The sequence below is a fragment of the Nomascus leucogenys genome, chromosome 6 (assembly GCF_006542625.1).
Source record: "Nomascus leucogenys isolate Asia chromosome 6, Asia_NLE_v1, whole genome shotgun sequence".
NCBI classification, from domain to species: domain Eukaryota; kingdom Metazoa; phylum Chordata; class Mammalia; order Primates; family Hylobatidae; genus Nomascus; species Nomascus leucogenys.
Window position 1 is genome coordinate 73,469,382 of NC_044386.1, and position 26,521 is coordinate 73,495,902.

The window sequence follows — 26,521 nt, forward strand, 5'->3', positions numbered from 1 at the left end:
TAGTCCCAGCTACTCAGGAGGCTGAGGCACAAGAATCACTTGAACCCAGGAGGCAGAGGCTGCAGTGAGCTGAGATCACACCACTGCACTCCAGCATGGGTGACAAAGTGAGATTCTGTCTCAAAAAAAAAAAAAAAGTAAAGGAAGGTATGATGACAATGTCACACAAAGTAGTGAATACCAATAAAAAGGAACTATTAAATAGAACCAAATGAAAATTCTGGAGTTGAAAAGTACAATAACTAAAATTTAAAAATTTATTGGAAGCACTCAATAGTAGATTTGAACTGGCAGAAGAAACAAGAAGTAAACTTGAAGATAGAACAATAGAGATTATGTTCAAAGGAACAGAAAGCATAAAGAATAAAGAAAAACAAAGACAGTCTTGGGCCCCGAGCCCACGGGGCTGTGCGGATGGTAGGGATGCCGACCCTACCAAGGAGCAGATGGCAGAAACAGAGAGAAACGACGAGGAGCAGTTCGAATGCCAGGAACTGCTCTAGTGCCAGGTACAGGTGGGGGCCCCCGAGGAGGAGGAGGAGGAGGACTTGGGCCTGGTGGCCGAGGCCGAGGCCGTGGCTGCCGGCTGGATGCTCGATTTCCTCTGCCTCTCTCTTTGCCGAGCTTTCCGCAACGGCCGCTCCAAGGACTTCCGTAGGACCCGCAACAGCACAGAGGCTATTATTCATGGACTATCCAGTCTAACAGCTTACCAGTTGAGAATGATATACATATGTCAGTTTTTGACAAGAATTGCAGCAGGAAAAGCCCTTGATGCACAGTTTGAAAATGATGAACGAATTACACCCTTGGAATCAGCCCTGATGATTTGGGGTTCAATTGAAAAGGAACATGACGAACTTCATGAAGAAATACAGAATTTAATTAAAATTCAGGCTATAGCTGTTTGTATGGAAAATGGCAACTTTAAAGAAGCAGAAGAAGTCTTTGAAAGAATATTTGGTGATCCAAATTCTTATATGCCTTTCAAAAGCAAATTGCTTATGATAATCTCTCAGAAAGGTACATTTCATTCTTTTTTTCAACACTTCAGCTACAACCACATGATGGAGAAAATTAAGAGTTATGTGAATTATGTGCTAAGTGAAAAATCATCAACCTTTCTAATGAAGGCAGCGGCAAAAGTGGTAGAAAGCAAAAGGACAAGAACAATAACTTCTCAAGATAAACCTAATGGTAATGATGTTGAAATGGAAACTGAAGCTAATTTGGATACAAGAAAAAGGTCTCACAAGAATCTTTTCTTATCTAAGTTGCAACATGGAACCCAGCAACGAGACCTTAATAAGAAAGAAAGAAGAGTAGGAACTCTTCAAAGTGCAAAAAAGAAAAAAAGAAAGCAGAAGAGCCACTGAAAGCAGAATACCTGTTTCAAAGAGTCAACCAGTAACTCCTGAAAAACATCGAGCTAGAAAAAGACAGGCATCGCTTTGGGAAGAAGACAAGAATTTGAGATCTGGCATGAGGAAATATGGAGAGGGAAACTGGTCTAAAATACTGTTGCATTATAAATTCAACAACCGGACAAGTGTCATGTTAAAAGACAGATGGAGGACCATGAAGAAACTAAAACTGATTTGCTCAGACAGCGAAGACTGATTGGGTTTGTAAAAGCTTGATGAAAGGACAGTTAAGTATTTTGATCACTGCATTTTGTTTGAAACTTGTGTCATTGATGTAATTTAAAACTTTTGTTTAAAGCATTACAGTATTTTTCTGTGACCATCAATTAATATGAGGGTTTGTGCTATAAGAGTTAAAGCATATGCTATCATTGTATTCTTTAAGAACCTTATTTTGATAAAATGTAAATTTGTTGAACCCTGCCACATTTAGTATCCCCACCCCCAAATCCTGTTCCAATGAAAAAATTAAAACCTGATATGGAAAAAAAAAAAAATTCAGTTAACCTATTTTGTGTCTGTAGGCTGACCTCAACCCTGTAACGTAACCCATTAAAATGAATTTTCTTTTTTTTTTAAGACAGAGTTTCTCTCTGTTGCCCAGGCTGGAGTGCAGTGGCGCAATTTAAGCTCACTGCAACCTCTGCCTCCCGGGTTCAAGTGATTCTCCTGCCTCAGCCTCCTGAGTAGCTGGGATTATAGGCACACACCACTACACCCAGCTAATTTTTGTATTTTTAGTGGAGGCGGGGTTTCACCATGCTGGTCAGGATGGTCTCGAACTCCTGACTTCATGATCCTCCCACCTCGGCCTCCCAAAGTGCTGAGATTACAGACGTGAGCCACTGCGTCCTGCCTAAAATGAATTTTCTAGATGATTGAATAACAGTAGTCCTTTGATAGGAGATAATGACTTGATTTATGGCCTTAATATACTACTTAATTACTTAAGATGTTTATTAATAGAATGATAAATGTACAGAGTAACCTATAAGCATGACATACTTTTGCTTTCAGTAGTTTCATGTAAAGAAAAAAACTTGAAAATAGTTAATACCTGAGGACCCATGGGAATAATAGACACTGGGGAGGTAGGGTGGGGAGCGGGAGCAAGAGCTGAAAAACTACCTACTGGGGACTCTGCTCACTACCTGGGTGACAGGATCATCTGTACCCCAAACCTCAACATCACACAGTGTACCCAGCTAACAAACCTGCCCATGTGTTCCCTGAATCTAAAATAAAAATCGAAATAATTTTTTTAAAAAAGAAAAAGACAATAATATTACCCATGGGACAAAATTTGTACTATTAGCAAGAATAATTTTGTGTCTCATTTAGAAACAATTTGACTTTTGTTCCAGTGTTTAAACTTTGACAAAAATGGTTTTGAATAGATCTTTATAACCTGATGCCATAAATACAAGATTCTCTGATACCTTCATTTAATATATCAGTATTGGGCCTAAAACAGTATTCTGTAAAGCTTAAATTGGTATTAACTACGATCATCTTGATGTCTATGATAGATAATAAACAAGGTCATACATGCCTTACTAAACAATTTTGGTTTTTCACCAACATTTTATTCTTTAAAAGATTTAGACTAACAGAATTATTAACATTTCGAGTCATGTGCTTTATTTAGCAAGTGAGTAAAAATATTGGAATATTGAAGTATTTGCATAAAAAATCAAATGGTGGTGTTTTGTAATCTCTATTGTATTTCCTATTAAGGTTTCATATATTACTTTCCCATTGTTCTTGAATTTGTTATCCTATATATAAACAGAAACATGGATGAGTAAAAAAAAAAAAAAAAAAAAAAGAGTCTCAGAGAATGTGGAACATCATTAAGCATACCAGCATACACATATGGGAGTACCAGACAGGCAGGGGAGATACAAAGGATCAGAAAAAAAATATTCAAAGAAATAATGGCTGAAAACTTCCCATATTTGTGGAGAAACAATAACCTACATATCCAGGAAGCTCAACGAATTCCACTGAATGAATGCAAAGATTGACAAATGGAAACATCACAGTAAGATTTCTGAAAGTCAAAAACAAGAAGAAAGTCTTGAAAGCAGTGTGAGAAAAATGATTTGTTACTTACAAGGGAACCCCAGGAAGATAACAGCTGACTTCAGCAGAAGCAATGGAGGCCAGAAGCAAAGGGATAACATATTAAAAATGCTCAAAGAAAAAAGAACCTGTCGTCTAAGAATTCTGTACCTGGCAAAGCTGTCTTTCAAAAATGAAGGCAAAATAAAGACTTCCTCAATTAAAAAAAAAAAAAAGTTGGAGAATCTACTGCTCTCAAAACCCCCTTAAAAGAGTTCTCTAAATACTTAAAGAAGTTATTCAAGCTGAAAGCAAGTGAGCCTAGGTAGTTATTCAAATCAACATAAAGAAGCAAAATGCTTGTAAAGGTAATTATATAAATATAAAAGACAGTAGAAATGTAGTTTTTCTCTTAAGTGATTTTAAAATAAATTCTATAAAATAATATGTATATAATGTATTTTGGGGTCTATAACATATAAAAGTGTAATATATTTGCCAAAGAAGATAGGTGGATGCAAAGCAATACAGGACTAAGGAAATGACTACAGATGGTAGATTAATATTTATTATAATGTCTTTCTTGGCTTATAGCATCAATAAATGTAATATGTATAGTAATACCACAAAAGATGGCAAAAAGGGAATAGAGCTATATAGTTGTAACATTTCTGTCTAAGACTGAAATTAAGCTAGTGTAAATTAGAAACTTATTTGGGTGAGTTAAGATATATGCAGTAAACCCTAGAGCAACCACTGAAAAAATTCAAAACATATAGTGAAAAAAATTATTAAGGAAGTTTAAATGCTACATTATAAAATAATTACTTAACGAAAAAGAAAGAAGTAAAGAGGAATAGAGGAACAAAAACACATGAGACATAGAGGAGAAGAAGAAGAATGACATAATAACTATATCAATAATAAAATTACATGTGAATAGAGTAAATATGTTAATTAAAAGGCAGAGATTCCCAGGCTGGATAAAATCTCCAGGTTTAATATCCCTTTGCCCCAAGTAAAATCCAGCTTTTTTTTCTATGATGTATTTGATCACTGTGCTGGTTTACAAAAGATTTCTAACCTTTCTAAAATCTTTAAAATCAGTGGCAAAGTGTTCTATCTCATTTCACCCGTATCAGAGACTCAAATCCTGAAAAATACCAAGTTGACCTGCCCATTCTTGAGTTCTACTGAATCGTGTGTTCCCAGATCACGATGGATATTGCTGTTTACTTGACCAATTACTTTTCGTCAACAAGATTTGAACACACAGTGTGAGACCTAGACTTCCCTCATATTGAAATAGGGGCATCAGCATCCTGGATTCCTGCACCGGCTTTTGAACCTTAGGTTTCCTGCACCCCAAGAAGGCATGTTATCTGGACATTGTCCTCTCTGTGATGGGAAAGAACAGTTTTTTCAACAAATATTGCTAGGAAAACTGGATATCTAGATACAAAAGATATTGCATTTATGTTACCAGTTTTCTGTGTCAGTCCATTTTGCTCTGATGTAACAGAATACTGCAGACTGGGTATTTGTAATGAGTGGAAATTTATTGGCTCACATTTCTGGAGTCTGGAAAGATCAAGGGGCTGGCATATGATGAGGGCCTTCTCGCTGTGTCATCATATGGTAGAAGGACAAAGAGAGGGTATGGATGGGACAAATACCTTCTTTTATAGGAACCCACCCCTGAAATAACAGCATTAATCCATTGATGAGGGCAGAGCTCTCACAGCCTAATCACCTTTTTTTTTTTTTTAATTTTATTTTGAGACGGAGTCTCGCTCTTTCGCCCAGGCCAGAGTGCAGTGGCACTATCTCGGCTCACTGCAAGCTCCGTCTCCCAGGTTCAGGCCATTCTCCTGCCTCAGCCTCTCAAGTAGCTGGTACTATAGGCGCCCGCCACGGCACCCGGCTAATTTTTTGTATTTTTAGTAGAGACGGGTTTTCACCGTGTTAGCCAGGATGGTCTTGATCTCCTGACCTCGCGATCTGCTTGCCTCGGCCTCCCAAAGCGCTGGGATCACAGGCATGAGCCACCGCGCCTTGGCCGCCTAATCACCTTTTAAATGTTGCTTTATTAAACACTGTTGCATTGAGGGTTACGTTTCCAACACAGGCTTTTGAAATGAAAAATTTGACCATTCCCGATTACAGTTTGAAATTTCAATACTCCTTTCTTAGTACGAGATTGAACATGGATAAGATAATCAGTAACGGTGGATGTAAGAACACTATTAACCAACTTGACTCCACTGGCATATGTAGAACACAACACCCAACAATAGCAGAATGCACATTATGTTCAAGTGCTCATAAAGCATTATTTTGTATATATGTGTTTTCTCCCTTTTTTGATAAAGTTAGCTAGTAGAGTGCCTATGTAGTTAATATTTTTAAAAAACCACAGGCTTCTCAATTATTAATTACATCTATGGTTTTTAAAATATTATCTTCATTAATTTCTGCTTTGATCCTTATTCCTTTCTTTCTTGTACTTTATTTTTGCTCTTTTTTAGTGTTTTAAGATGAAAATTGAATTCTTTCATTCATCTACTTTTTCATTTTTAAAAATAACAAAAACATTTAGTGCAATGAATTTTCCTCTAGAACTGCCTTTAAATGCATATTACGGATTCTCATATGTTGTATATTTTAAAATAATATGTAAATATATATTTGCATACAAAAACATATTTACATACAAAATATGTATTTACATATTTAAACATATGTATTTTCTGTTTATGTTTTTCCTTTTACTCAGGAGTTAATAGCATATTTTTAAAATTTCTTGGTGAAAGAGCCTTTATGTTATTGTTAGTAAAGTCTATTTTTTTACATTGTGATCAGACAGTGCAGTTTTTAATATTTCTTGAGTTACTAATTTTTCTTTCCAACCTAATATATAATCAGTTTTTTGTGACTATGCCATGGGCACTGAAGAACAATATATATCTTCTATTATCTGTCAAGTTTAATATATAGCCGCAAAATCTACCTTATTTTTATGTCGCTATTTTTGTCTGCTTGATCTGCCTTTTTCTGATAATGGTGTATTATAGTTTTCTATTATGGAATCATCTATGTCTTGTCTCCTTACATCTCATACATCTCATGTAGTTTTTTATTCATAAAGGTGGTTATTATGTTATTTGGTATGTAAGTCTCCATAAGGGTCAAATCTTCATGTGTATTATATCTTTTAGCATAAAAAACGTGTCCTTCTTTGCCTTGGTTAACACTGCGGGACTTGAATACATTGTGTGATATAAGAATTACTACTCTTGCATGCAACTGGCATGAAAAAGAAAAGACTACTCCTATCTCTTTTTGTTTTCATGTGCCTGATATACTTTCGCCCATCCCTTTATTTTCAGTCTTTTAGAATCCATTTGTTTTAGATGCATCTCTCATAGAAAACATATTATGTTTTATTTTGTGAGCCTGCTGAAAATATTTTTCTTCTAGTAGGTGTGTGGAGTCCACTCACGTGTGTGTGTGTGTGTGTGTGTAGCTGTGACTGATATTTATTGTGTTTGTATTTTCTTTCTATTATTATTATTATTATACTTTAAGTTTTAGGGTACGTGTGCACAATGTGTGGGTTTGTTACATATGTATCCATGTGCCATGTTGGTGCACTGCACCCATTAACTTGTCCTTTAGCATTAGGTATATCTCCTAATGCTGTCCCTCCCCCCTCCCCTCACCCCACAACAGTCCCCGGAGTGTGATGTTCCCCTTCCTGTGTCCATGTGTTCTCATTGTTCAATTCCCACCTATGAGTGAGAATATGCGGTGTTTGGTTTTCTGTCCTTGCGATAGTTTACTGAGAATGATGGTTTCCAGTTTCATCCATGTCCCTACAAAGGACATGAACTCATCATTTTTTATGGCTGCATAGTATTCCATGGTGTATATGTGCCACATTTTCTTAATCCAGTCTATCGTTGTTGGACATTTGGGTTGGTTCCAAGTCTTTGCTATTGTGAATAGTGCCGCAGTAAACATACGTGTGCATGTGTCTTTATAGCAGCATGATTTATAGTCCTTTGGGTATATACCCAGTAATGGGATGACTGGGTTAAATGGTATTTCTAGTTCTAGATCCCTGAGGAATCACCACACTGACTTCCACAATGGTTGAACGAGTTTACAGTCCCACCAACAGTGTAAAAGTGTTCCTATTTCTCCACATCCTCTCCAGCACCTGTTGTTTCCTGACTTTTTAATGATGGCCATTCTAACTGGTGTGAGATGGTATCTCATTGTGGTTTTGATTTGCATTTCTCTGATGACCAGTGATGATGAGCATTTTTTCATGTGTTTTTTGGCTGCATAAATGTCTTCTTTTGAGAATTGTCTATTCATGTCCTTCTCCCACTTTTTGATGGGGTTGTTTGTTTTTTTCTTGTAAGTTTGTTTGAGTTCATTGTAGATTCTGGATATTAGCCCTTCGTCAGATGAGTAGGTTGTGAAAATTTTCTCCCATTTTGTAGGTTGCCTGTCCACTCTGATGGTAGTTTCTTTTGCTGTGCAGAAGCTCTAGTTTAATTAGATCCCATTTGTATTTTCTTTATATTTGCTATGCTCTTTTGTCACAGTGTAGTCTTTGCTTGCCTATTTATTTATTCATACTTAGGAGAGTTTTTGTTTTTGTTGGAGTGTTTACTTTTGTACTTCTCTTAATTCTGTTAGTTCTGTGTTTTCCTAGTTAATCTTTTACTTCTGATTTATCAGTTTGGGGGATGTTCTTCAACACTCCCTTATTGCTCATGCAACATGCTTTTGGTTTTTCTCTTTTTTTTTTTCCTCCTCCTGTGTTTAGTTGTCTTATTTCTACTTTGTCACAATATTAGTGACATTTGTATGCTAGTCTACTACCCTGGATAGGGAATATACACCTGTCAGATGGAAGGAATATCATATTGTATGCTGCTGTCAAATAGATCCTAACATACTTTAATAATCTTTTAAATGATATAATCCAAGTTCATAGTTAACTCCTGACTTTTTATTTCTATCATATTCAGCAGATATATCAGCACTGACAGCCATCCCACTGCAATATCACTTCACATTTTGCTTAGACCAAAGGGTTCTGAGAAGCTTCTGGAGCTGTCGTGAAAGCCAGTTTCACTAAAGTCAAGTCAGACATCTGCCTGTGCTGTTTTCTGCTATAAGCTGAATGCAGGAGATACACTGTTAGGAGCATCAGTGCAGTGTGAGGAATGTTTACTTATTGGTAGTAGACTTGTCTGGATCAAGGATAAGCACAAGTATCTGAGATGCTGAGGTGTGGCTGAATGAATGGCCATCTGTTCTATTGCAACAGGATAAATAACACATTCAGAGCAGGCCCAACTGGTGAACTCCTCAATTATCTCACAATACCACTATCATGTGTCTTTCATTTTTCACATCACAGTGTATTTTCATAAAATCTTTATTGGTAGACCACAACTTTAGCATTTCCCATTCAAGATACAACTACTGTGTCACTTGGATAGCTTGGTAGAGAGGAAATTGGCTATTTTCAGAGTAAAGAATTCAAGGAGGAAACAAATTTATAAATGAAATGACAAAGGTGATGAGACCAAGCAATGCTGATGTTTATAGCAAGGACTAGAGGGCTGAGATGCCTGTATGGTAAGAAATGATAATGGAACCAATCTTGTGCTTTATTTTTTATTAATTTGGAGCATTCTCTGATCTGATTTATTTTCTATGTGATATTTTGCTGCAGGTTAAAAGCTGAAACAACTTCAAGGAAGCTTCAGGGAAAACAGGTGAGCAGCCACTTTGGTACTTTTGAAATTCTTTGTGTGTTCTGTGGGCAGTGATGTCAGAACGTCAAGGACTGCGAGTTCATTATTTCAGAGGCTTAAAGGAGATTATTCTTTTGGTAGATCTATTTCCCCATGGGTGTCCCTACCTTGTTCAAGGATTCCTTATTATTGTTTCTTCTCTTTGTTTAAATCTCTTTTTGAAATGACCTAAACAACTGTGGAGAATCATTGACATATTTCCTTTTTTCACTGTTCATGTTGGGTGAAAATAATCTTGTAGTGAAATTCATGTGTTCTAAATATTGTTTTTTTAAATCTTTATCTGGCACATTCATAACATAGATGTTTCTATACATATTAGTACTGTAATCATACCATATATTATTCTGTTACCCCACTTACTCCTTAAACTTTTAATTGATTAAAGAGTTTTTATAAAGTTCCCCAATATATATATTTTTTTGAGACATAGTCTCACTCTGTTGCTCAGGCTGGAGTGCAGTGGCATGATTTTGGCTCACTGCGACCTCCCCATCCTGGGTTCAAGCAATTCTCCTGCCTCAGCCGCCCAAGTAGCTGGGATTACAGGTGTGTGCCACCACGCCCGGCTAATTTTTGTATTTTCAGTAGTGATGGGGTTTCACCATCTTGGACAGGCTGGTCTTGAACTCCTGATCTCATGATCCACCCGCCTTGGCCTCTCAAAGTGCTGGGATTACAGGCTTGAGCCACCGCACCCGGCCAGATTTTAATCTAATTTTATTAGAACAATTCAGTCATCTGTTTTTTCATGCTATGTATATGAGAGTTCCATTATTTAGATACTAAGCAAATGTCTACTGTACATTTACTGTTCTCACTGATGATGCATTAGATAACCATGCACAAAATAAGCCTGGCTGTGGAAATGCTTATTTGCTGGGAGGGTGCTTGTTTGGATCGATGATGAGAATAATTGTCTGAGGATGCTGAGGGACTCATTCCAGATGTCAATCTGAGGTCCAGATGTGCAGCCCTCCAATAGGACAAATAAGACTCTCAGAGCCTGGCTCTATTTGGGAATCCCTCAGTGACAACATAGTACCCCTATGAGCATGCCTTCTCTATCTCTCCGAAGAGGGCAGTAGCATCCTGTCTTATGAGTCAGTATGCACTTTAGTATGCTTAGTGACCCCAGACTTGCTTTAATTGTAGATGGATATTTATATATAGGAAATATTTCTTAAGTAACAAATGAAAAACTTTAGAAGATTGAATTAAGGGTCAAGCAACTGTGATATGTCTGAAAATCTCATTAGTGTTGTGCTGAAAGAAGGAAATATGGCATGTCTCTATTAAATAATGACAATGGAACCAAGTTTAGTGCTTTGTTATTTTTACTGTGGAGTATTTTCTAAGATTATGTTTGCTCTTTTTTTCTTTCATGTTTTGCTGAGATAGAAGGCCTGGAATCTGATCCTCCACTTCAGAGAATAGGGGTGAGTAGCTAAACCATTATCTTTTGAAATTCATATGTCATGTGCTGTTTGCTAGGTCTTTAGGTCATTTTGTACATCTTTTCAGAAGCTTATTGGAGGACATTTTCATGGTATGTCCTTTTCCTCATTGAGACCCTCACCATGTCACCTACACTGTTGAATCCTTATCATTTCTCTTTTAATTTTAACTCTCTTCTGCTTTTATGGAAAAATGTAGAATTTAAGAGAATTTTTGGCAATTTCATATTGGATCAAAATGTATTGTAGTGAAATCCAGGTGTGCCAAAATATTAACAGATTTTCCTCATCTGTTTAATTATTGGGGTTTCAGAATAGAGACTCCATGGTTCATAATATCTTTGTGGTCATACTACATTATATTTCTGCTTCTAATGTAATTATTAAATATTGACTTGAATTAGTCTTTTCTCATTGTTGCAACAAGGTAAGTTATATAGGAAATTTTCTTCTCTTGATGGCATGTCTGAGATAATCATAGATATAAGACACCTGGCTGGTTTCTAGAATGCATGTAATTTTTACTTCTTGATCTGTGTGTTGAGTACTCACTGTGTTTGCATCATGCAAATACATTGAGCTTTACAGTTTTAGTGTATGCACTTTTCTACATGTATATTATTCTTCGATAGAAAGTAAAAAAACTTATCAAACTAGTCAAAATATTGGTTAATACATAAAAAAAGTCTCAAGTAGATTGTGTATTACATGGTGCTTATTGATTGATGCCCTCATAATAGATCAAGTGGGTTCTCTCTTTAGCACGGGGCTTTTTAGCAAATCATGTCATGAGTAGTTACTCAAGTATTTTTATTTTAACACATTTATATTTTTTCTATGCATATTCTTAAATTCTCTTATACTTTTTTCTCTGTTATAAAAACATGCTAAACAATCTCAAGACTTAAAGATTGCAGTATTGTCCCCACATATTCATGTATTTTGGTACCCAATTCTTTATACTTTCTTTGACAGATCACTTGAACTGGCACATGTCTCTTGTTTTGCAGAGAGGGAATTAATGTGATACCTTCATGCTTTTCTATTCTATGTGCTACATAATTGAATATACAAGCAAATATAGTTGTTTAGATTTAGTGTGATTATTTCTACACCACATGCAAAGAAGTTTCTCATAAATCTTAATAGAGGCCCACATGCATTGTACAGTTTAGAATTTGGGGAAATATTGATGAAGTTGGGTAAAGTATAAAGCCAAAAGTCAGAACAGTGAACTCCTTGCTTAAGGATTTCCTTGGAGATTACTTAGTCAATACACAACTGATAAATTTAAGTGCTTTTCACCTTTTGAGTTCTCGACATATTAAAGCTAAAATGTGTTTCAACTTTTAATCCTGCTTCCCTGATTTTCCCCTTTTTAGTTTAAGATCAAAGAGCTCCAGCCATAAATTACTGCCAAGAGTAACCACTTCCTTTTAAGAAAGCTTAACTATATAGAAGAATATAAAATTATTTATGACAGATGCATTTTTAACCTTTTCCCCATGCTTTCCAGAGGAAATATGTTTAATCATCTGCCCTATGTTAGGGAAAAACTTTCTATGTAATACAAGTATCTATCAATCCATTTATCTTTCTATATAAGATGTATTGATCATAACCAATTAATTTTATTGTAAATGAGCTTTAGATTTGACATTTTGATAGTAATATATGTTGTACAATCTCCTGAGGTCCTATAGGTCTTGAGGTCTCTATGTCAAAAACTATAGATGTGCCAGTGTCCTCAGTGAATGTGAAGGACACCACATTTTCCTTAGCCATTTCTTGTTTTCAGAATAATGGTTATCAACATTTTGCTACTGCAAGATACCATACATTTATATTCAGAATATGCCAGTTTTTATGCACTCATGCCTCTGTTTCTGTAGAGCATTCCTAGAATGAGTAATGCTTGAAAATTAGGTCCATGTGATTTCTTTAATGAGTTATAGTCAAATCATGAAATATACAGGTTACCATTATTTTAGTAATGTATTAGAATGTCAAGGTAAAGTTGTCTACATTGTATATATACACACAACATACATATAATTTATAAAACATCTATATTTATACAACAGATATATATTTATATATTTATACAACATAAAATATATTTTATTATTTAATATAGATTCTTAAGTGATAAATATGTTTAACATTATTAAAATAGGTTAAAATAGATTATAGTTAATACAGTGAAAATTGGCAGTCCTTTTACAAAACATATGCCATAACTATAGCATTTATCACTGACAGTCATACCAGGGTAGTCTTTTATTTCCAATCACTTAAATATGCAAAAGAAATTTGAAGACAAATTCAGAAGTTTTGAAAGAGCCATTGCCTGGGTAAACTATACAGGTTTCAGTTTTATTTTTAATAATTATGAGGCCAGGCGCGGTGGTTCAGGCCTGTAATCCCAACACTTTGGGAGGCCGAGGTGGATAGATCACGAGGTCAGGAGATCAAGACCATCCTGGCTAACACGGTGAAACCCCATCTCTACTAAAAATACAAAAAATTAGCCAGGCATGGTGGCGGGCGCCTGTAGTCCCAGCTACTCGGGAGGCTGAGGCAGGAGAATGGCGTGATCCCTGGAGGCGGAGCGTGCAGTGAGCCAAGATAGCGCCACTGCACTCCAGCCTGGGAGACAGTGCAAGACTCTGTCTCAAAAAAAAAATTATGTTTATATTTATAAATTAATACATAATAAATTAATAACGTGATAGGCAATGCAAAGATGACAGTGAAAGGACAAAATTGATTAGATTGATAAAGTCCTGTTAACATGAAGAAATTAACCAGGATACCATCCACACTATAAAGTTAGAGAAATTTATCAGGACAATTCTCTAAAATACTCTTCTCAATTTTAACATTGTAACAGGAATTTTTAAAATTTTGGTATTATGTGTGTCTCCTTCCAGATAATTTGAATAGATTCATATTTAGTATTTTTTAAAGCCATATCTTTGTCCTTAGTGCTGGCAATGTATTCTTGAGAAAGAACAAATAAGAGATATGTAAAAGCATAAGTGAAGGTGTCAGGTTGAAGTAGTCAATCAATTATACAGAACACAAAGAATTTTATCTTGTATAATGTTTATATAGCTTTATAGAAGTGTGCTGAAAGGGCTATAAAACATGGACATTATTATCTCATTGAAAGGTCCAATAGGTACTGAAATACATGCTTTTGTTTTGAACCGACCACCCTATAAACGTTGTATGGTTTATTTAGATGAGAGCCGAGGTGTGTGTGTGTGTGTGTGTGTGAACTTGACAGGGAAGCAAGAACATCAAGTTGCCAATGCACTCTATCCATGGTTAGAATCATGCTGAAAACATGGCTCTCCCAGTTCTGGAATGAGCCCATAGATCAAGCATTCCCAGAAGACATAGCAGGCTCAAATCCCTGTATACACAATATTTCATGATTATCTTATGTCAGTACTTTCAAAGTATACAGTTTGTGTGAAGACAAATCCAATGTCATTTTTCTTGGCTAGCCTATATGTGTGGTAAATCCATTATTTATTTACTTGCTTACTGAAAATTACAATCAGGTTAAGAAACTGCAGCAAAGTGGGCATGATGAGATAGAGATTGAAGTGTAAGCTTACGTTAATGATGCCCTTGGTTTGGATAAACACATCTAAGAGAAAAATGGAAAAACACACATGGCAGGGAAGCCTTAATAGAGCCAAAATATAGGATTGTATGTAGTAATGCAATCAATAGATGGGCATTTGGCAGTAATTATTTTTCAAATACGGATAAAAATTGCTTAGGAGAGTAAAGAGAGACAAAGTTGAAAGCAGGTTTATAGTAGGTGTTGTTTTAGTGTTGATCCCTTTTTGCTCCAATAATCAAAGTGATAAATATTGAAAATTGATTCATGCGGCATTACTTACTCCATTCTAATTTTTATGTATGTCAACAGTGCCATCTCCCAAACTGTGCTAGCCGTTCAGGAGAAGTGACTCTGCTGAAGTTTATAAGGTTGACATATTGCCAGCTTCAATAACGTAAAGCTGAAGTGTATACTGAATTCTTAATGCAAATAACAACTCTATTGGAAAGTAACCCAGTTATAGAAGTACTAATTTGTCAGGAGCTGCCTTACCAAGATCTTGATGAGTATAGTTACCTCAGGATTCTGAAAGATTGTTTTCAGATTTCAACTAGTCTAGCTGAATGTCCCTTAATAGAAAGAGAGGACTTTTAAAATTGGTTCAATATGATGGCCTCCTGAATTATCTCACATAGCCCGTATGTACATGCCTTTCTTTTCTCTCAGAAAATGGCACTATCATAATAGCTTTCTTACACAGACTTCACCTTAGGGTTTTACATTAAGGGAGGGGTCTGGTGTTTCATTTATTTTGAACTATTTATTATTGATTATGTAGAGTGCTTGAGTAAAAAGTTGAATACAGAAACATCTAGAATAAATTTTTTTAAATGATCAGTGTTTATAAAGTGTATTATTAGTGTCAATAATGTTGGGAAAGTTTTAAGAGAATATAGGAAATTGAACATTACACAATTACAATGGGACCAAATTGTGGGGTCTCATTATAGTTAATATTTATGTATTTTTTTCCAATTGATTTGTGTGCTTTTTTTCTGCATGTTTTTGGCAGATAGAATGGCTATAACAAGTAACAGCATGTCAGGTAATAAAAATAAGCAGAGCCCTATTCCTTTAAAAATCTTCACTGACGGGAGGGCCATAAAATAAGTCTTAATACATTTAAAGAATTAAATTCATGTAAACCATGTTAATTTAATTCCACAATGATATTGAATTAGAGATAAGAGGAATATCTCTTGAAAATCTCCTAAATGTTTGGAAATTTAAATTAGCATTTCTGACCTATTTATTGGTTAAAAAAGATACAAAGAAAGGAAAATTGAAAAGTTTTGAACTGAATAAAAATAAAAATATAGAATCTAAACCTTATGGGATACTGATAAAACAGGATATAGGGAATAATTTATGGCGCTGAAATGCCTATATTAGAAAAGAAAAAAGGTTTTAAATCAGTAAATTTGTATTTTACCTTAAGAAACTTAGAAAAGAACAAATTAACCCAGACTTAAGTAAAATAAAGGCACTAATAAAGATAAGAGCAGAAATCAATGAAATATAAAACAACAAAACACAGAGAAAAATTGAGAAAATTTAAAAATAGCCCAGTGAGAAGATATTGATAAACTTGTAACCAGACCAATTTAAGAAAAAAGTCAAAACACAAATACCAATATTTGAAAATGTAAGAGGGCAAATCATTACAGATTCTATGAATACTAAAATGGTAATGAGGAAAAATTATTTAAAAGGGGCATGTCAGCCAGGCATGGTGGCTTACCCCTGTAATCCCAGCACTTTGGCAGGCCAAGGTGGGAGGATTGCTAGAGCTCAGGCATTCGAGACCAGCCTGGGCAACATGTTGAAACCTTGTCTACACAAAAAGTACAAAAATTAGCTGGGTGTGGTGTTGCACACCTGTAGTCCCAGTCACTTGGGAGGCTGAGGCAAGAGGATCACTTGAGCCCAGGAGGTTGAGGCTGCAGTGAGCCATGTTTGTACCACTGCCCTCCAGCCTGGGTGACAAAGCAAGACCCTATGTTAAAAAAAAGTATGCCAACATTTTTCAATAACTTAAATGAAATGGAAAAATTCCTTGAAAGACACAAACTACAAAAACTCAGTGAACAAGTAAATAACCTGAATAGCCCTGTATCAAGTAAATTGAATTTGTAGTTAAAAGCCTTCCAACAGAGAAAACTTCAGGCACATATAGCTTCATATGAAATGAAAAAAAAAAATACCAATCCTCTACAAGATTCCAGAACATTTAAAAGAAGGGAGTATTTCCCAACTTATTCCATTTGGACAGCAATACCCAGGTAAGAAAAAGAGACACAGAAATTTAAAAAGAATATACATTATTCCTTATGAACATAAATGCAAAGAAATCTAATCAAAATTTTGGCAAATGAAATGTGAAATACTTTATGACCAAGTGAGAGTTACCCAAAGAATTTAAGGTTGGTTTTATATGTAAAGATCAACCAATATAGGAAAATCACTTCTGGAAAGTCAGAGTAAGAAACTCCAAAAATCTACTCCTCCATAAAACCAATAACAGCCTTGACAGAAATAGTTGAAATTAATTTTCCAAAACTTTGGAAATTAACCAAAGGCTTACAGAATTCCAGAAAACATTAATTCAAGAAAAATGGCTGAATCAGTAAGAACAGCCAGCTTTGTGGCATTTTAATATGCCCCCTTCCCATGGTTTTCTCCCTACTACTGTGGTAGTCTTAAAAATTAGCAGGATAGCAACCACTGGAGAAGAAAGGTTTGGAAATTTCCCAAAAAGTTCCATCCCCATAGAATTATCACTATTTGACCTCTAAAGCCCAATCTATAGGATTTATATTTATTTGGACTGACTCAGAGCTCACTCAGTAAGGAAATCTCAATTTCAAGGTATTGGTCAAAAAGAATCCATGGCAATTGTTGACTATCACAACTGCCTGAAGTGTTGGTAACAGTTGGGATAAACAAGAAGCTGATCAAAAACTGAAAACTAAAATCTTGGGAATGAGATATCTAGAGGATGCTTCAAAAAGCTCTGATACATTCCTGTTAATCTAGAAAGCTACATGCAGGCTGGGTGCGGTGGCTCACACCTGTAATCCCAGCACTTTGGGAGGCCGAGGCGTGCGGATCATGAGGTCAGGAGTTTGAGGCCAGCCTGCCCAACATGGTGAAACCCCGTCTCTACTAAAAATACAAAAATTAGCCAGGCGTGGTGGCATGCATCTGTAATCCCAGCTACTCAGGAGGCTGAGACAGGAGAATCACTTGAACCCGGGAGGTGGAGGTTGCAGTGAGCCAAGATCATGCCACTGCATGCCAGCCTGGGCGACAGAGCAAGGCTCTGTCTCAAGAAAAAAAAAAAAAAGAAAGAAAGCCACATGCATGTAATTGTTTACCTCTGGCTTTCCTTTTATGCTCTGGGCAAGCTAAGGAAGAGTTGTGAACTACCTAAGTGCTGAATGGGAACCATAACACACACACACAAACACACACACACACACACACACAGCACCTTAGTAAAGGGTGAGAGGCATGTTAGTTAGAAGCATTAAAGGAAATCTCTTTCTAGTCATTATCTGTGCACTAACCTAACTGAACAGAGACTTCAGTATCCACATACTACAGGGCATATAAACTTTACAGAATTAGTCCAGGAAAAGCATATCTAAAAGAAAAAAAACAAAACAGCAACTAAAATAAACTCTGGGAAAGGGGAGAATATGATTTAAAGAGTTGCCACATTATACATAATATGTCTAGTGTTCAACAAAAAATTACGAGACATGCAAAGAAACAGAAAAACATGGCACAAAGAGGATAAGATGAAGTCAGTGAAACTATCCTCGAGGAAGACCAGATGTTGGTCTTACTAGACACAGACATTGAACCAGCTATTAAAAATACATACACAGAACTAAAGAAAAACATGTCAAAAGGGTTAAAGAAAGGTATAAAAAATAGTGTCTTACCAAATATAGACTACCAATAAAGAGATAGAAATTATAAGAAAAGACAACATGAAAAAATATAAAGCAAAAAAATTGGACAATTGAAACAAGAGGGCCTCCATTCGCAGATTTGAGCAGGCAGAAGAAAGAATCAGTGAACTTGAAGATATGTCAATTGAGATTATCCAGTCTGAGCAACAAAGGTGGGAAAAAATGAAGAAAACTGAGCAACGAAGAACTGTAGGACAGCATCTCTCATACCAATGGATGCACAAACTGGAGCCCTAGAAGGATGAAAAAAGGAGAAGGAAAGAAAACTTCCCAAATTTTAAGAAAAACATTAATTTATATACCCGAGATGACCAATAAAATCCAAGTAAGATAATCTCAAAGAGATCAACACCCATACGCATCATGGTCAACGTGTCAAAAGACAAACATAAGGAGAGAATTCTTGAAGATAGTAAGAAAAAAATTATTCATAACATACACACCATCCTCAATAAGTCTGACAATTGACTTCTCACCGTAAACCATGCAGGCTGAAAAGGCAATGTACATAACCAAAGTGATGAAATAAAAACCTTCAACCAATCATTCTAGATCCAACAAAACTATTGTTCAAAAAGAAGAAATGAAGACATTCCTAAACAAAATCTCAGATAAATTTTCTCTACAAGACTTGTCCTAATAGAAATGCTAAAGGAACTCCTTCAGTCTGAAATAGAAAGGCGCCGGAGAGTAAATCAAATCCACGAGAAGAAATAAAGAGAACCAGTAAAAGTAACTACATGTGTAAGTTTAAAACAAAGTATAAATTTATTTTGTTTGTAACATTTGTCTTTTCCTATTTGATTTAAAATATAATCTCAATTATAAACTTGTGTTGATGGTATTATATAAAGATGTAATTTTGGGTTATAGCACCAAAATGGCAGAATAGGAATTTTCTGTAGGTGTTTTCCCACATAAGTATCAATTTTGACAACCATCCATGGGCAAGAGTACCTTATGGGAGTTCAGGAGTTGACAGTAAAAGTTCAGCACACCAGAGGAGTAAAGAAATCTAAGAATAGATTCATTGGAAAGGGTATAAACAGTTCCACTTTACCTGCATCACCCTCCCCCAAAAGTGGCATAGCTCAGTAACAAGAGACCATTATTTCTTCCACAGAGGAAAACGAGAGTATAATAAGTGAGTGTCCAGTTTCTCAAGACATACAGGCCCTTGCCCAAGAGATCCACTTTATTTTTGTCTCACCCAGAATACTGAGGTGATCAGCAAGGTGTAGTGGTTGGGAGAGGGTAAAAACAGGAAAGAGAGATGGGGACTCACAGCAATCCACACTTGAAACTGCCATAGATCCTACCAGTTGCTTCATGGACTCCATCAGGAGCCCACCTATAAGCCACTTGGGATGCATCACTCCCATCTTGCCAACAAAACCCCAAATGCTCCAAATGCCTCACCCACTCTTTGGCTGGCTCCCAAGTGCGCTCCTGTGAAAAGCAAGTGAGCATCTCTGCAGATGGCTTGAGAGCACATGTTGACAGCTGGCTCCACTCTGTAGAACTGGAAAAAAGCTCACGTACATGAGAATTTCACTACACTACCCTAAAAAAAAATGAGGGTTCAGCACCTGGCCTGGCTTTATGCAACCTAGAGAAAGTGATATGGTTTGGCTCTGTGTCCCCAACCAAATCTCATGTCAAATTGTAATCCCCACATGTTGGAGGAGGGACCTGGTGGGAGGTGATTGAATCATGGGGGTGGGCTTCCCTCTTGCTGTTCTTGTGATAGAGTTCTCATGAGATCCAGTTGTTTGAAAGTATGTAGCACGTCCCCCTTCACTCTCTTTCACTCCTACTCCACGTTGGTAAGACTTGCTTGCTACCCCTTTGCCTTCTGCCATGATTGTAAGTTTCCTGAGGCCTCCCACCCATACTTCCTGTACAGCCTGCAGAACTGAACTGTGAGCTAATTAAACCTCTTTTCTTCATAAATTATCCAGTCTTAGGTAGTTCTTTATAGCAGTGTGAGAATGGACTAATACAGAAGGCATACAACCTTAGGAATTTGCCCCCTTGAGGGAACAAGATGTGTGGAGAAGATTCATCCATAGAAAATGTCTGAGAGAACCTCAAAATCCCTAATCTGACTAACTGATGAAAGTGTTTCTCTCCTAAGGCCAGTCATTAAAGACCAGAGTGGGTGACTGTTTCTTTAAATGCAAAGGCAGCAGCACAATAATTCAAGAAACATGAAAAATCAAGAAAACATGACACCACCAGAAGAACACAATCATTTCCCAATAACCAACTCCCCAAAAATGGAGATGTACAAATTGGTTTATAATGAATTCAAAACAATTATGTTAAGAAAGCTCAGCAAACTAAAAGGAACACCAATAGACTACTCTGTGAAATCAGGAAAACAATTCATGAACAAAACTAGAAATTCAAAAAAGAGAAAAATTATCTTAAAAGAAAACCCAGAAATTATGGAGCTAAAGAATACAATGCATGAAATGAAGGAGTGTATCAACAGCAAAGTTGATCAAGCAGAAGAAAAAAAAAAATCTGTGAACCCGAAGACTGGCTATTTGAAATTATTCATCAGAGGACTAAAAAAAAAGAATGAAAAGAAATAAAGCCTACAGGATGTATAAAACACCATCAAGAGAACTAATATAAGGATTATTGGACTCATAAAGGAGAAGAGAGAAAAGGGTAGAAAACTTATTTAAGAAATAACGGCTGAAAACTCTCCAAATCTAGGAAAAGATATGAGCATCCAGGTATATGAAGCTCAAAGATCCCCATACAGGATACATTCCAAAAAGACTTCACCAAAACACATTATAATCAAACTGTCAAAAGCAAAATCAAGACGATGGATAAACCAATGCAACCACCAATCACTAAGAGGGAGACAGGATTCTTATGTTGTGATTATTATTTACATATAATTTCAGTAAATATTATTGGAAAATTTATAATGTTTTAAAAAAAGAAATTTGAAAGCACTGAAAGAAAAGAGACTCATCACGTACAGGGAACCCTTTTAAGGCTATCAACAGATTTCTCAGTAGAAACCTTACAAAATGGGAGAGAGTGGGATGAACTATACAAGTGCTGCAAGGAAAAAAATGCCAACCAATGCTTTACCTGGCAAATCTGTTCCTCAGAAATGAAGGAGAGATAAGAACTTCCCTAGACAAACAAAAGCTGAGGCAGTTCATCACCACTAGACCTGCCTTACAAGACATACTAAGGGGAGTTCTTCAAGCTGAAATGATATGGCAATAGTTAGTAATATGAAATGATAAACCTCACTGGTAAAGGAAAGTACATAGTCAAATTTAGAACACTTTGATACTATAATGATGGTGTATAAATAATTTTACTGTACTATGAAGGGTAAAAGACAAAAGCATTAAAAAAACAACCATAGCTGCAATAGCTTGTCAATGCATACTACAGTATAAAAAGATGTAAATTAGAACATTAAGAACATAGCATGCAAGGGTGGGGAAGTAAAAGTGTAGTTTTCATATGTAATCAAATTTAATTTGTTATCAGCTTAAAATAAATTGTTATACCTATGTTTTATGTAAGTGTCATGGTAACTATAAAGGAAAAACCTCTAGTAGATACACAAAAGAAAAAGAGAAAGGAATCAAAACATAACACTACAGAAAATCATCAAATTACAAAGGAAGACAGCAAGGGAGGAACAAAGTAAAAAGAGCAAGAAAAAACTTAACATAATGAAAATAGTAAGTCCTTACCTGTCAATAATTACTTTAAATGTAAATGGATTAAATTATCCAAACAAAAAAACAGAGCGGACAAATGGATTTTAGAAACAACAACAACAAACACCATACACACACACACACACACACACACACACACAAACACCCAGACCCAACTATGTGCTGCCTACAAGAGATTTACTTCCACTTTAAGGACACATACAGGCTGAAATTAAAAGAACAGAAAAAGATACTGCATGCAGATAGAAACCAGAAGAGGGCAGATGCATCTATACTTACAGCATACAGAAAAGATTTTAAGTTAAAAACTATATCAAAAGGCTAAGAAGGTCAAAATGGTGAAGCAGTTAATTGTTCAAGAAGACATTAAAAATTGTAAATATTTATACACCCAAAATTGAAGCACCTAAATATATAAGGCAAATATTAATACATATAAAAGGAGAAATATACAGCAATACAGTAATAGTAGTGAACTTCAGTGCCTCCCTTTCAAAAATGAATAGATAATTCAGACATAAAATCAATAAGGAAACATTTAACTTAAACTTCACTTTAGGCCAAATGGATCTAACAGACATTATACTGAACATTTCATCCAACAGTGGCAGAATTCACATTCTTCTCAAGCACACATGGAATATTCTCCAGGATAGATTATATGTTAGATCACAAAATAATATTACAAAATTTAATAAAGCTGAAATATCAATTATTTTTCACCACAATAGTATAACACTAGAAATCAATAATAAGATGAAAACTGGAAATTTACAAATATATAGCATTAACATATTCCTGAACAACCAATGGGTCAAAGAAAAAAATCAAAATAATTTTGTGACAGCAAAGTAGAAACACAACATACCAATACAGGACACAGCAAAAGCAGTTCTGAGGTAAGCTTATATTGATAAACACATTTTTAAAAAGATTTTAAATAAACAACATTACATCTCAAGGAACTACAAGGAAGAAAAAAAAACAAGCCCCATGTTATCAAAGGGAAGGAACTAACAAAGATCAGACAGAAATAAATGAAACAGACTAGAAAAACAATAGAGAATATTAATAAAACTTAGTTTTTTAAAAAAATAAAATCAACAAACCTTTAGCTAGACTAAAAAAAGAGAAGACTCAAATAAAATAAAAAACGTAAGAGGAGACGTTACAACTGATACCACAGACATATAAATTAACAGAAAACTATATGCCAACAAATTAGTTAACGTGCAATGGGTAAATCCCTAGAAACATACAACCTACAAAAACTGAATCATGAAGAAATGGAAGATCGGAACAGATCAATAATGAATAAGGGAATTGAATCAATATTCAAAAATCTCACAAAAAGGAAAGCTCAGGATCAGATGGCTTCACTGGTGAGGACTACCAACCATTTAAAAAAGAATTAATACCACTCTTTCTTAAGCTCTTCCAAAAATATTGAAGAGGGGAAAACACTTTCGAATTCATTATAAGAGGCCAGTTTTACCTTGATATCAAAGATTTAAAAAGAACACTTTGAGAAAGAAAAATTACAGGCCAAAACCCCTGATAAATATAGATGCAAAAATACTAGCAAACCTAATTCAGCAACACATTATAATGGCATACATCATGACCAAGTGAGATTCATGCCTGGGATGCAGGATGGTTCAATATAATCAAATAAACAAATGTTACACTACTTTAACAGAATGAAGGATAAAAATCATATGATCATCTCGATGGTTGAACTAGTTTACAGTCCCACCAACAGTGTAAAAGTGTTCCTATTTCTCCACATCCTCTGCAGCACCTGTGGTTTCCTGGGTTTTTAATGATCACCGTTCTAACTGGTGTGAGATGGTATCTCATTGTGGTTTTGATTTGCATTTCTCTGATTGGCCAGTGATGATGAGCATTTTTTCAAGTGTCTGTTGGCTGCATAAATGTCTTCTTTTGAGAAGTGTCTGTTCATATCCTTCACCCACTTTTTGTTGGGGTTGTTTGGTTTTTTCTTGTAAATTTGTTTGAGTTCTTTGTAGATTCTGGATATTAGCCCTTTGTCAGATGAGTAGATTGCAAAATTTTTCTCCCATTCTGTAGGTTGCCTGTTCACTCTGATGGTAGTTTCTTTTGCTATGCAGAAGCTCTTTAGTTTAATTAGACCCCATTTGTCAATTTTGGCTTTTGTTGCCATTGCTTTTGGTGTTTTAGACATGAAGACAGTGTGGTAATTCCTCAAGGATCTAGAACTAGAAATACCATTTGACCCAGCCATCCCGTTACTGGGTATCTACCCAAAGGATTATAAATCATGCTGCTATAAGCCATAAAAAATGATGAGTTCATGTCCTTTTTAGGGACATGAATGAAGCTGGAAACCATCATTCTCAGCAAACTGTCGCAAGGACAAAAAACCAAACACCGCATGTTCTCACTCATAGGTGGGAATTGAACAATGAGAACACCTGGACACAGGAAGGAGAACATCACACACCGGGGCCTGTCGTGGGGTCGGGGTAGGGGGAGGAATAGCATTAGGAGATATACCTAATGTAAACAATGAGTTAATGGGTGCAGCACACCAACACAGCACATGTGTGCACATGTACCCTAGAACTTCAAGTATAATAAAAAATAAATATCATCTCAATAGATTTAGAAAAGCATTTAACAATATTCAACATCCTTTCAGGACTAAAAACTCAATAAATCAGGTATAGAAAGAATGTGCCTCAACACAATAAAAGCCACATATGACAAACCTGGAGGTAATATACTCAATGGTAAAAAGTAAAAAGCTTTGACTCTAAGATAAGAACCAAAACAAGGATGTCCATTCTCACCACTTATATTTAACATAGTAGTTGAAATTCTAGCTAGAGCAATTAGGCAAGAAAAAAGGCACCCAAGTTGGAAAGAACGAAGTAAAATTTTCTCTGTAGATGACATGATCTTATATCTAGAAAACACTAAAGACTCCACCAAAATGCTGTTTTAATTAGAGCTTAAAAAAAGAATTCACTAAAGTTGAAGGATATAAAATCAATATACAAAAATCAGTTGCATTTCTAAACACCAAAAACAAGTTATCCAAAAAATTAAGAAAACAATCCTATTTGTGATATCATCAAAAAATAAAATACTAAAGAATATCAAAGAAACTGAAAATAAATGGAAATAAATGGAAAGATAGCCTATGTTCATGGATTAGATGAATTAATACTGTTAAAATGTTCCTACTACCCAAAGCAACCTACAGATTAAGTGCAATTCCTACTAAAATTCCAATGACATTTTTCACAGAAAACACAGTCCTAAAGTTTGCATGGGACGGCAAAAGACTCAAATAGATGAAGCAATTTTGAGCAAGAACAGCAAAGCTGGAGACAACACACTACCTAACTTCAAATTTTATTAATCAAAACAGCATGGCATAAAAACAGACAGAAAAGACCAATGGAACAGAATAGAGAGCCCAGAAATAAACTCATGTTTATAGAGTCAACTAATATTCAACGAAGGAGCCAAGAGTACACAATGGGGAAAGTATAGTCTCTACAATAAACAGCACTGGGAAGACAATATCCAAATGTAAAAGAATGAAATTACACCCTTATCTTACACCATACACACAAATCAAATCAAAATTGATAAAGACTTAAATATAAGACCTGAAACCATAAAATCTTTAGGCAAAAACTCATTGACGTTGGTCTTGGCAATGATTGTTTTGATATGACACCAGAAGCACAGGCAACAAAAGCAAACCTAAACAAATGGGACCCTAACAAACTAAAAAGTTTCTGCACAGCAAAGGAAACAATCAATCATCAGAATTAAAAGGCAATTTATGAAATGGGAGAAAACGTTTGTAAACCATGTATCTGATAAAGGGTTAATATCCAAAAATATATAAGGAATGTATAAAATTCAATAGAAATAAACAAATAATCCAATTTTAAAATGGGTGAAGAACCTGAATAGACATTTTTTCAAAGAAGACTTACAAATAGGCAACAGGCATATGAAAAAATGCTTGACATCACTAATAATCAGGGAAGTGCAAATCAAAGCTCCAGTGAAATACCACCTCCAACTATTAGGATGGCTATTGTCAAAAACTCAAAAGAAAACAAGCTGGGGGAATGTAGAGAAAAGGGAAAAGAAGATCCTTATACACTGTTGGTGTGAATTTAAACTGGAATAGCCCTTATGGAAAACAGCATGGAGGTTCCTTAAAAAATTAAAAATAGAACTACTATATGATCCAGCAGTTTCACTATTGAGTATATATTCAAATGAATTAAAATCACTGTCTTGAAGTATTTGCACACTCATATTTATTTCACCATTATTCACAATAGCCAAGACATGGAATCAACCTAAGTGTTCATCAG

General features: G+C 35.5%; 1 protein-coding gene, 1 non-coding gene and 1 pseudogene across 10 annotated transcripts in view; all 3 read left to right on the forward strand.

The window, feature by feature from the left end:
* The window catches only part of LOC100591039, a 241,888-nt gene that overhangs the window by 91,189 nt on the left and 124,178 nt on the right, over positions 1–26,521 (forward strand). For all 8 annotated transcript variants that reach the window (XR_004030514.1, XR_004030515.1, XR_004030516.1 and 5 more), the window contains 2 exons: positions 9,247–9,289; positions 10,730–10,767. The gene's annotated coding sequence lies outside the window, so the exon portion shown is untranslated. The remainder of the gene's footprint in view (positions 1–9,246; positions 9,290–10,729; positions 10,768–26,521) is intronic.
* LOC105739954 lies at positions 125–1,905 on the forward strand (annotated as a pseudogene). Its single transcript, XR_001115949.2, has one exon. The product of XR_001115949.2 is annotated as a telomeric repeat-binding factor 1 pseudogene (transcript).
* On the forward strand, positions 10,226–10,292 carry LOC115835791. The gene has a single exon (XR_004030807.1). It is a non-coding gene; the product is annotated as a small nucleolar RNA SNORD109A (small nucleolar RNA).